General features: G+C 40.2%; 1 pseudogene; it reads left to right on the top strand.

Annotated features, from left to right (window-relative positions):
- Positions 1–1,845: 1,845 nt before the first annotated feature.
- LOC149209719 (serine/threonine-protein phosphatase PP-X isozyme 2 pseudogene) overlaps positions 1,846–9,113 on the top strand; it is a 48,143-nt pseudogene continuing 40,875 nt past the window's right edge.

Genomic DNA, 9,113 nt, shown 5'->3' with positions numbered 1-9,113 from the left:
AGCATATCATAAATGAGATATTAACTCATTCGCTGATATTTTCTTATGTAAATTTTGTATATATACTCCCCTGAGTAATTCATAAGGGGTTGGTGATTTTCTCTATGAGACAAATGTATTGCACACTTCCAGAATTATCTAATACAAAGGGCTGGATGAGCTCAGTGATTTCCTGAAATATTTGATGTCTGGATGATGCCCCATGTGCTGATGCAGAATTCCTGTGCTGTCTGATAAAATAACAAGTTTTTTCCAAACTCTATTCTTGTTTTACTTATGTTTGTCAAAATCATACTCATCTTATACTAAGCTAGTACTAAAAAGAAATAATAGTGCAGGACTTGTTTCACTACACCTTGTACTCAATTTTTACTACTGTAAATGTTTGTCTTCAGAATTACTATGCACATGAATTCTTAATTTCTCATGTCTATATTGATTCCATAAGTATGAATACTACCTAGAAATTCTTAATTGCTTCTAGGACAATATTCCCCTTTGTATTTCCTCATCAGTTCACTGCAAGATTCTTCACTGCCTTGCATTAACTGGATACACTCAACTCAATCACTATTATAAGCGTTATTCTCAGACACTAATATGGCTCTGCAGCATCACCACAGCTAATCACTCAGCACCTCAAAATAACTAAAGGACCATTGACTCCATAGCCCAATGGACTAGAACACTTTGGAGAATGCATAAGCACCTTGACTGAAATTATCATCCAACCAAAACCGTAAACAAACCTGAACCTATAGCTAGCCTAAAATTCTATCATAACAGAGACAAATCATACAGAGAGAGCCCTCTCTGATTACAGTCTGGCTAGATTACTGTAATCCAAAGATTGGTTAGTGGTTACCCCGGCCGTATTCCCTTGGGAGTCATAGGGAACAACCTGGGTGTTAACAGAAGCTTTCATGGAAGTCTAATACACGGAACCAATTACACCATCAACAGGTGGTACATCGGGAGACTTTTATGCTGTCAGATTTGAAGATGGTCTTAGAGCATCAGGAAACATCTCATACAACATGACAGATTGTGAATAGACAATGTCTAGATACTGAGCATGGGAAATAGCTTGTGATTCAGTAACACATCCACCCATAGCTATATCCTTACCAATCTTGTTAACGGATGATTTTGTGAAACATTCAGTCAACAACTCATCAGCAATCTCAAATTTTATGAGGCGACGCTGACGTCTCCATTCATGTATATGATCGGAAATGTGGATTGTGGTATCTTGCTTAAGGGATGTGAGAAAATGAATGTCAGTTTCATACTGAACCAACAATTGGAAGTGAGTGAGGAATTCCATAGCTAGAGAGTTAAAGTCAGCATAGGTGGCTCGAGGAAACTCGATATACCATTTTGCGGCAGCACCTATTAAGGTTCTTTGAAAGAGGCGAAGATGGATAGAATCATCAACATATGAATTTGAAGAGCACCATAGGTGATATGTCATCACATGGTCTTCAGAGTCCTCTTTAGAATTTCCTTCGAATTTAGGGCAATCACTTGGAATTTTAGTTGGAACTAGAGGCCAGTAAGGTGAATGAAGAATAGGATCATTTTTTAGCCTCAAGACATCAAGTAGTTCCAACATAGCCAAGAAAGGCAATTACATATTGGATGGCATGTAGGGCCTTTGAGGAGACCCAAACGGTGGGTTCCAACCTTGTTGGTAAGGAGTTTTCCCCCATAGTGGAGGATTTTGTCCATACGGGATTTGATTTTCCCCCCACTGAGGGTTACCTTGACCATAAGGTCGATTTTGTCCAGGGTAGGTTTGTTATTTCCCTACCATAGGCCATTGATAAGAATTATACGTGGAATATGGATTGTAAGGTTGTTGAACTTGTTAACCTTGGATCTAAAGAGTTTGGCCCTGTTGCTGCAGGGGTTGACCATGTGCTTGCAAGGGATGACCTTGTTGATACGCATATGAAACTTGTTGCTGCAGAGGTTGACCTTGTTGCTGTAAAGGTTACCTTTGCTGCTGTAAAGGTTGACCTTGCTACTGCAAAGGTTGACCTTTCTGCAGCAAAGGTTGTCCTTGCGAGTACAAAGGTTGAGTAGACTACTGAACAAACTAAGGTTGTTGCTATAAAGGTTGTTGAGACTGCGGCAAAGGGTGCCCCTGTTGCTGTAATAGTTGCCCTTTGCTACTGCAATGTTTTCCCTTGTTGCTGCAATAGTTTTCCTTGCTACTGCAATGGTTTCCCTTACTGCTGCAAAGGTTTTCCTTACTGCTGCAAGAGTAATTGGACAGTTCCTTGGGATATACTTGCGGGTATTAGTAATTTCCGAATTGAATCTGACCATATCCACCAGGAATAGCGGATTGACCAAGCTGGACATAAGCTCCAGCTTGAGGAATGTAAGATAGATTGACCAAGGCTTGCGAACAATATGGGAAAAAAGCCTGTTGGAGTGGAACCTAAGCCATATAAGGCTATTGATCTTGGATGTTACCTGATCCAGATGGATCAACCAAATTAGGAATACTTCCATAATAAGGTTAATTAAATCCAACCATGTAAGTTTGTAATCCACTCATAGTGGTCTCACCTGATACAAGAGGAATATTCATATTTTGCCCCCTCAGGCAGTGGCACATTATGTGAACTTTACAAAGGGGTAGAAGAACTAACTAAAACCTAACCTGAAACAGTCGGTTGTACCAGAAGAGTCATTTGAAATGACGATACAGGCTGCGATGGAATTGCAGGTTGTACAGGAGTTGACATGACAACAGTTTGTAAAAAAGTTTGATAGGTCACATTTGGAATGAATGGAATGAACGTAGGCATCTCATTTGAAGACCAAATGGGATTTTGATACAATGACGAAGCACTAGGAGTACCCGAAACTACCTGAGCTAAGGTTGTATAATCGAGTGGAAACATATGTCCACTAGTTTCAGGAAACGTGAGACATAGGACTCTTCCTATAAAAGGAAAGCCTTCTGGAGGAAATTCATACCCTTGTTCATCATCGACATGAGGAGTATGGGTAGCGGAAACTTCTGAATGACCCAGAGAAGAGGTTGGGATTTCACCCTCTGACTCCATAGATGGAAACAACTGGTGAGGAGGAATCTGAGATGTGCAAGGAGATAAATCCAAAGGAATACCATGTCGATCATAAGGACTATAAGGACGCTGAGGAGATATCACAACAGAATCGAATAACAGATTCGGCGGATGAATAACAAGCCTCTGCAAACTCTCAGGGGTCTGAATAGGATTTTCTGGGGTCTCAGGATTAGATTCTTAAGGTGGCCAAGAATCTGATGGAGGTGAACGATAAGACGGGGGTTGGATACTTGGAATAATCCCAAGTTCAAAACCTTAATCTTCAAGTGACTAAGGAAGCTCCATATGAACTCCTTGGGAGGACCATTCAGTATCAGACAATGAAGGGGAACTGTGAGATGAACTCAATGATCTAACCACGATGACTTCCTCTCAAGAGAAGAAAAGGAGAGGAGATTCGTTGAGGGCTTATTAAAAATCTTGAAATTAACAGGGAATTACTCAATATTGGTCCAAGAAGCAACTACTTGGGTTTGACATGTTCATCATGGGCAGTTATTTTTAGAAACAAAAACTTTGCCTTTTCATCTTTTAAGATTCGAGAAGAGGACAAAAATGTTACTCTAGTCACTTTCAATAGTTTAGCGAGCTTGAAAGGAAAAGTGCTCGAAGATCTCTTCAAATTTAAGGGGTCAGAAAAGATCGAAATGACCAGTTAGGTAACTCTAGGAAAAAAGGAGTACCAAGTAACTGTGAACTACAATATACATGATCCGAATCGGATCCATAAAAGACTGTCAAGAAACCATGGCTGAGTCAGGTGAGAACAAATCTCTAAGGAAATCCAAAACAACGATCAAAAACACCATGAACCAGTGACAATGGCAACCGACGTGGAACGACGAAGACCTCGGTCAAAGCGCGCTGACCGAGGCCTATGGAGACCCTGCAGGAGGTCAAAGTGGCCCCTAGGAGCCCTGGAATGGGAAAAAGAGGTGATTTTTGATGCGCGATTAGCTAATTGCGCATCACTAGGCGAACAGGGTCGTGAAGGAAAATCCCGAACACTCGGTCGCGTGGGGGGAACGGGAGAACTGCGGGCGGAAAAGCGAAAAGCGCTAACGTACATAGGTGGGACCCGCGCTCTAGAAAATCGGTGGTATTGATCGAGGTGCCCTTGAATAGTAAGAGGTTTTGGATAGGAGCGGAGCGATTCCATACACCGATCGACGTGTGGCAAGCGGAGGTGAGAGAAAATTGCCATTGATCGCGTGTTATCAATCAAGCAGGTTAAATGTGCGGGACGTGCGTATGACGTTGGATTTGGGGAATCTAGATCTGATGGCTGAGTTCGCGCCTGATGGGGGAAGCGGAATCGACAGGGAATACGTTGTGTTTTTGAAGGGATTTGGAATCTGTTTGACTGCCACGGTGGAGAAATAACGCATCCACGACGTAACTAAAGAAATGAACCGACAAAGCAGGCTGGCACTGTTTAAGGAGGACATGTGGCCACTTCCTGAGCATTCATGATGACGCTGAACCAGGGACTCCAAGCGCAGTTGCAGAAGGTAAATCAATAGAAGTGGAAGAAAAACCGAAGAGGCATGTGAGTGAATGGCTAAAAGCCATGAACAGAGGAAGAAGTCGGATTATCAAGAGATAGAGAAAGGAACCAGAATCCCGAGAGGAGGACAGAACACAGAGAAAAGTAAAGCCAAAGAAGAAAGAGATAGAGGGCCAAGCTGACCAACGACAGCATCGAGCACCAGAGAGCTTGAAGATTCAAGCCATCCCATAGAGGAATCTGTCTGGACTGAGCACCTCATTTGGCTCTTTCCACTGTGGACTACAAGGTCACAAAGCTGGTAGGAAGAAGAACAGTCTGTGTACTCTAGTGGCTTGGGGAATCCAAGAACCACCCTGCAAAGCAAACCTGCTTTAGGAGAACTCACATTGAGTCCCTGCACTGTAATTCGCTGCTTAAAGGCACAATAAAACAAAGCCACCACTGAGAGTTGGACCGGAGATGTAGCCCTGGAGAATAGGGTGAACTCCTTATTAAAAATTCTTGTGTCTTTCTGTTTGCTTACTATATTTCTCTGCTGTCTTTCCATTTAATGTCTGTGTATTGGCAATCTTATCGATCCGTTGCTTAAATAACACAGAACGCACACCAGTACAGGAGTCTATAATACCTTTTGTTTAATAAATCTTCAATTGGTGTCACTCATAGGGTGATTATCAGATCAGGTGGTATCAGAGGTCTAGGTTGTAAGATTAGACAAGCTTATGTTGGTTTAGCTGTGAATGCTCACTAGATCAAAGCTCAAATTAGGAGAAAGAGGGTTGGTGGAAACTAATCCTGAAATTGGGAGAGTCTATTCTCAGAAGACAATGTCAGAGGAAGGTTCTGTGGGGCCAGACCCTCAATTCATAGAGAGTTTCCTAGCTATAAATTCTATGGTAGAAGAAATGTATAGGGACTTTAGAAAGCACAAGGATGAAGATTAATCAAGTTCTAAATGAGATAAAGAAGAAGATAAGTCTCATTCCCATGACCACTCCAAAGGAAAAGGGAAAGAGGAAAGCTTTCTCACACCTCCTAATAGCCTTGTGCATAATAAGAAAGCATCTTTTATTAAGCTAGATGTTAAATTTGATTTGCCTATATATGATGGAGTTAAATGTTGAGAAGTCAGACAATTGGATTAGACAAATTGATGTGTATTGCAGGGTACAGAACATAGACTCAGACAAGGGTAAGATTCAGCTGGCAAGCCTACACCCAGGAGGCACTACATTGGTTTGGTGGGAAGGCAGAACCCAAGCTGATATGAAGAAACATGGCAAGACCATCTCTGTCTGGAGTGAATTTGTTGCTGCAATCAAAAAACAGTTCTATCCATTGGCCTACATGCAACAAGGCATGATGAGCTGGCAAACTCTTCGGCAGCTAAAAGGGAAAAGTGTGCAAGGGTATACTCAAGAGTTCAGAAAGAGAGCATTGATGTTGGGTATCTCATTAGACTCACCAGAGACTCTTTTGAAGTACATTGGTGGTCTACACAGCTACATCAGGCATACCATCCTCATGTTTAATCCCACCAGTATAGATGAGGTATCTGTACAAGCTACTCATCTAGAGGTTAGAGGAAAGAATGGAAATCCAGAAGTTGGGGGATCTTCCCAACCCACTATAAGCAAGAGCAAGGAGAAAAGAAAGAAGAAGTGGAAAGCAAGGAAGGCTAACACTGCACAAAAAGGCAAATCTTCATGCACTCACTGTAAAAAGGAGGGGCATGATGTTGAGCACTGTTGGATTCTGCATCCAAAGCTAAGACTTAAGAAGTCCGAGGGCAAGAAGAAGAAGATTGCTGCAGCTATTCAGATAGATTTGGGGTCAGACTCGGGAGATGAAACAATCATTGCAGCAATAGGTATAAAAGGTAAGAATTCTGAAGCATCTACTAGTAATTCTGCTCAATCTGTTATTGATAAAGAACATGAGAGAAAAAGACATGAGCTTTTCCATATTCGAGTTATTTCCAAAAATCAAAAGATTGATACTTTGTTTGATAGTGGCTCACAAGTAAATCTAATTTCCGAAGCAATCGTAAAGAAATTGGGATTAGCAACTACACCTCACAAGAAACCATACCCATTAGGATGGTTGAATGATAAAGCACAACTACAAGTGACTAGACAGTGCAAACTCAAGTTTTCTTTTGGGTGAGCATTTGTAGATGAGGTTGAGTTAGACATAATTCCTTTGGATATACGTGGAATTGTTTTAGGAAGCCCTTACTTGTATGATAGAAAGGCTATTTTCTATAGAGCTGAGAACAAGTATCTGCTTTTTGAAGATGGAATCGAATACTTTGTAAGAGTTCATAAGCTCAAGAATAATTATACTCTCATAAACTCAGGACAGATGAAAAGAATGATAAATTCATGCAAACAGTTCTTACTAATGGTTGTAAAGGAAAAGAAACTTGATAAAGCCAATGTATTTGAGGGCTGTAATGCTGATCAGAAAGCTGATATAGAAAAGATTGTTTCAAAGTATGATGTTCTGTTTCAAGAACCTAAAGGTCTACCACCCAAAAAGGAAATAGTACATGATATTATTTTGCAGCAAGATGTTCCATTGCCTAACATTGGGATGTACAGGTTATCCGCTTTAGAGAATGCTGAAATCAAGAAGCAAGTGCAGGAGTTGCTCGAGAAAGGGTTCATCAGGCCTAGCACATCACCATGTGGGTCACCAATCGTTTTTGTGAGAAAGAAAGATGGCTCGTGGAGAATGTGCATTGATTACCGAGCACTGAATAAGATAACAATAAAAAATCGTTATCCCCTTCCTCGCATAGATGATATTTTAGATCAATTAAAGGAAGCTATTTATTTCACCAAGCTGGATTTACATAGTGGATACCATCAGGTCAGAGTTGCAGAGCAAGATGCATGGAAGACTGCTTTCAAAACAAAGCAGGGATCAAGGAAAATTTTAAGGATGGAAAATTTTCTTGAAGTTTAAAACATTGGCGAATCTCACTAATCCCTAATATGCAAATTATAAATGTTTATTGATATATTTGTAAAATTATTCAAATTTATAATTATTTTATATATAGTCTCTATATAATGTTGGCGATTTTTAAGGTAAAATAATTTTATATTCTAAAATTTGGGCGAATCGTCTTTTATAAAATTGGAAATTGGCGAATCTTTTTTGTGGAAAAATCATGGAAAATTAGCCCACTGGGCGAACATTAGCCCCTAAAATTTTCCATGGCAGGGATTGTATGAGTGGCTAGTTATGCCTTTTGCCTTGACCAATGCCCCTGCTACTTTCATGAGATTAATGAATGATGTACTCAGACCTTTTCTTGATGATTTTGTTATTGTGTATCTGGATGACATTCTGATTTTTAATAAAACGTGGGAAGAACATTTAAAGCATGTTAAGCAGACATTAGATGTTTTTAAAAGAGAAAAACTTTATGTTAAACTCTCAAAATGTGAATTTGGCAAAACATATTTAAATTATTTGGGTCATATAGTAGGGGGTGGTGAATTGAAAATAGATCCCTCTAAAGTGGCAGTCATTGTGAACTGGCCTAAACCCAGGTTTGCTACAGAAGTGAGAAGCTTCTTAGGAGCAGCACAATATTGGAGGAAGTTCATTTCTAATTTTTCCTCAATTGCAGCTCCCTTACATGCTTTGACAGGATTGAACAAGGTGTTTCAGTGGGGAGGCAAACAGCAGAAAGCCTTCGACACCTTGAAAGAAAAAATTAGTATAGCACCTATATTAGCACTACCAGATCTACAAATACCATTTGAGATCCAAACTGATGCTAGTGACTATGCCATGGGAGCAGTGTTGACACAGCACGGTAAACCCATATGTTATCATTCTGAGACTTTTAATCCTGCAGTAGTTAACTATCCTACATATGATAAAGAATTGTATGCATTAGTTCAGAGTGTGAAAAAGTGGAAACATTACTTAATGGGCAAAGAGACAGTAATACATACTGATCATCAACCACTTCAATACCTACACTCCCAAACTAAGTTGCAGCAATCAAGACATTACAAATGGATGGGTTTTCTACAACAGTTTCATTTAGTCATCAGATATAAAAAGGGCATACATAACAAGGTTGCAGACATGTTATCTAGACCCATTATAAATGCATCTACCATACTTAAGCATAACTTTGTGCTACATGAAAGCTACATAGAACAATATGCTCAGGCTATGGAATTTAAAGATGTATATGCAACTTTGAGTCAAGGCAAAAGAGTAGAAGAAATGGACTATCATGTGAAGGACCGACCCTTATATCATTGTGGGAAACTCTGCATTCCACAAACAGAGAGAGTAAAGATAATTAGGGAAGCACGCACTTCTCTGATATCAAGTCACTTTGGGGTAAGTAAAACAGTTGCACAGTTGCAAAGATTCTGCTATTGGCCGAAAATGAATGAGACAGTTTCTAGATATGTAAGAGGGTGTGCCATGTGTGCCAAAAGCAAGCCCAGCAATAGGAAACT

Source organism: Pinus tabuliformis, chromosome 1_2 (genome assembly GCF_031772625.1).
Source record: "Pinus tabuliformis cultivar Carrire ecotype Pingquan chromosome 1_2, CPIR1, whole genome shotgun sequence".
Lineage (NCBI taxonomy): Eukaryota > Viridiplantae > Streptophyta > Pinopsida > Pinales > Pinaceae > Pinus > Pinus tabuliformis.
Note: the sequence above shows the minus strand (reverse complement) of the source record. Positions and strands in the feature narration are given on the sequence as shown.